The sequence below is a fragment of the Pteropus alecto genome, unplaced genomic scaffold (assembly GCF_000325575.1).
Source record: "Pteropus alecto unplaced genomic scaffold, ASM32557v1 scaffold86, whole genome shotgun sequence".
NCBI lineage: Eukaryota > Metazoa > Chordata > Mammalia > Chiroptera > Pteropodidae > Pteropus > Pteropus alecto.
In genome coordinates, this window is record NW_006442109.1 from 28,742,054 (window position 1) to 28,745,231 (window position 3,178).

At 55.0% G+C, this 3,178-nt stretch overlaps 1 protein-coding gene across 3 annotated transcripts in view; it reads left to right on the top strand.

Moving 5' to 3' along the window:
• The first annotated feature begins 1,918 nt into the window (after window positions 1–1,918).
• Window positions 1,919–3,178, top strand: part of BMF (Bcl2 modifying factor) — a 20,640-nt gene continuing 19,380 nt past the window's right edge. The window contains exons 1-2 of one of the 3 annotated variants that reach the window (XM_015596072.2): window positions 1,919–2,037; window positions 2,421–2,548. The gene's annotated coding sequence lies outside the window, so the exon portion shown is untranslated. Of the gene's footprint in view, window positions 2,038–2,058; window positions 2,549–3,178 lie in introns of those variants that run through there. The other 2 variants (XM_015596070.2, XM_015596073.2) reach the window with 2 other exon arrangements.

The window sequence follows — 3,178 nt, forward strand, 5'->3', positions numbered from 1 at the left end:
AGTTCCACTCTTGGCCCAAAGTAATTCCCATGGTCATCTTTAGCCAGCCTGAGACACTAGCCCAGGAAGAAAGCCAATAAAAAGGATGGAAGGAAAGAAAGGAAGAAGATCTGTGCATGGTGAACATGATGAGGGCTCCCAGAACCCTGCACAGAGGCTGGGCTTGGTCTCCATCTCCCCACATGTGGCATGACTGGCTTTGACACTCCCTCTAGCCAAGCCTCCCAGTAAAATAATGTACCTCCTTTTGGCTCCAGCACCTTTTATTGGATATCCGTCAACCCCTGGGGGGACTGGGCTCCTGGCCAACCTTGACTCACCCTTCTTTCCCTTTTTACTCTTCTCCACCCTTTGGGGACAGTGTTTTCTTATTCTAGCAACTGCAGCCCTCAAAATGCCTGGTTCACTCTCTTTGAGGTGCCCTTTGAGGGAGCTAGGAAAAAGAATGGGAAGGTAGAAGGTACAAGGTGACTTCAGGCTCCTCTGGGCTAAGGGTCCCAACTCCACTTAAATCTGTCTGCATTTACAACTCAGGGGGAGCAGCTTGGTAGTTAGAGGACTGGCAGTCCTCACTGCCCCTGGGGTCAGGCCCCATCATCCGTCACCTAGTCTGTTGCAGGGACTGGCTCCCTCTCGCTGACTTCTGGCCTCATTTATCTTCCCTAAAATTTGGGCTTGGTCAAGTCACTCAACTTCTATAAAATTAATTCCCCTTTGCCTCCAGAATAAAGTACATATTCCCCCACCTGGCATTCTGGGGAAACCTCTGCACTCTAACCTGAATGTGTCCATGCTCACCCTTCCTAAATCCCAGTGTGCACCTAATGATCCCTTCCTCTACTCTGCTAGGACAGTTTCTCCCGTTGAACACTTTATTCTGCTGCCCCTAGGCCAGGGCTGTTTTATCTGATTGTCCTTATTGAAAAATGTCCCCATCCTTTAAGACCCAAATCAAAAGCCATCTCCCTGAAGCCTTTCCTAGTCTTTGCCTTCTGAATTTTCTACATCTTCCAGAAGTCATTATCCCTGAAATTAACACATTTCATAGTACTTTCCATTATTTTCAGTTCTACCTATCCAAGTAGATTGTAAGCTTCTTGAGGGCAGGCACAAGGTTTTTGGTACCTAACCCAATATCTGGCACAATATAGGTGCGCAATGTTGTTCGTGAATAGCCCAGAGAGTCCCTTATTGATAGTATGCAATCTATCTGCAGGACACATTGCCCTCATGGCAGCACCAGCACCATCTCTGGATGCTACCATAAGCAGTTGTGTGTCAACTGCCTAAGCAGTCCCTGCATTCTTGATCTCTCCTCTTCTCAGCCAGGTACTTATTTTGTCAAGAAGTGGACATAAGGGTTGATTTGGATGAGTTCGATATGAATGTCACTCAGTAACAGCACCAGACACACGTGTTCTCGAGCTTCCTACAGATTTGGGGCTGGAGTTTTCTCCTGACTCCCTCAGCAAGCAGGAGAGTGCTTTGCCATGCTCCCGGGATCCACCTGCGCCCACTGGATGCTGCCAGCTGCATCTAAAACTCCCCATCTCCTCTTCCCCCCTCCTTTTCTGGACGCGCAGTATTTATTCAGCCCATTCCCGAGAAAGGGAAGACAAAAGTCATTTTGGCGCCCCCTCACTCGCTCCTAATCAAGAGGACTCGGGGACTCTCCTGCGCTTCCAGAGCCAGCGATAGGAACCGAATCAGCGAGGGCGACAGCGCAACAATTGCGTTTCTGGCGGGTGTCAGAATTTTGCTCGGCCCCTTGCAATGTTTCCAAGGGAAGGTTCGTAGATTCGTGACCGTCCCTGGCAGGCGCCCAGCCCGGGACTTGGGGCTCCACTTACTATTGGCCAGCCGTCGGCGTGACGCGCAGGAGGCGGGGCCTCATCAGCTGTTTGCGGGATGCCCCGAGCGGACGTATTTTGGAAACAATACCGCGCGGTGCGCAGTGACCTCCTCCCGCGCTCGCCCGCCTGCTGCCGCTGCCGCCCCCGCTCGCTCCTCCCGCCTCCCGCCTCCCGCCGCAGCCCGGTGAGCGCCCGGGCAGCCGGGAGCCTAGCGGAGTTGGATCGCACCTCCTCGGGGAAGTGGGGAGAGGAGTCGCGCTGCGCGTGGGGGCCGGGGAAGGGTTGGGCTGCGGGGCGTGTGGGGTGACCATGAAGGACTGGGGCGCTGGGCTGCGGGAGTGGGGTGCAGAACCCACATCTAGGTGCACTGCTCCACGAGGCGACTTCGGGGTAGTAGCATTTGAGCGTCCAAGGAGTTGGGTCCAGGTGGGCGGGGGAACCTGCGGTGCACTGTTGAGCCGACCTAGGCTCCCGAGAACTGCACGGCCTCTGGATCTTTGGGGTAGGACAGGGAGTGGTGGGGCATTCTGCCTCCCTGCGGAGTCTGAAGGCTCCTCTCCTTAACAGCTGGGCTTTTCCCCTCCTTCCCAATTGAGTCTGGGCGCCAAGCCCCCGAGTGTTCGTCACGCTGGACCCTGGCGCGGAGCCCTGGCATCACGACTCGGAAGCTGAGACTCTCTCCTGGAGTCACCCAGGTCTGCTGTGTGTTGTGTGCGTGCGTGCGTGCGTGCGTGCGTGCGTGCGTGTGTGTGTGTTACCAGACTTTTGCCCCTGTCGAGGTTCAGAGTGCGTGGCTACTGCCTTCTTGGAGGAAGAGGAGTCGTGTAAGTTCAGCATCCCTGTTAGAGCCTTTAGGGGCTCAGATGGCTCCAGCGAGCTTTAGTTCTCCTTGCTAGGAATAAAACCTTCCCTGGCAGTGCTCTCAGGGAGGGCCCTGCTCCTACCAGTTTGGACATCACCTCTTCAGCTCAGGGGTGGGGGAGAAGAGCGTAAAAAATTACACTTGACTTTGCACCCCTCCCGAGGCTCCCACCTGCAGTTACTGTGGAGTGTGAGAAGGGTCTCCCGGGCTGGTAGAGCCACACCCTCTGGCTGCACCTCCCCCACTGTTCAGTCCAGGCAAGGGTTGAACTTTGGGGCTTTGCTGGGAGGGGGAGGGGGAGGTGACGGGCTTCAAAGGAAGAACCAAGACAATGACTCCTGCATGTGATTGGCTTTGGAGGGCCCCTTCTTAGGTTGGGATTGCCAGCTTGCTGAGAGGAGGTTGAAGGGCAGAAGGAGAGCCCCTACCAGGTGACTGGCAGGACAGCTTTTCTTCCTTTCAG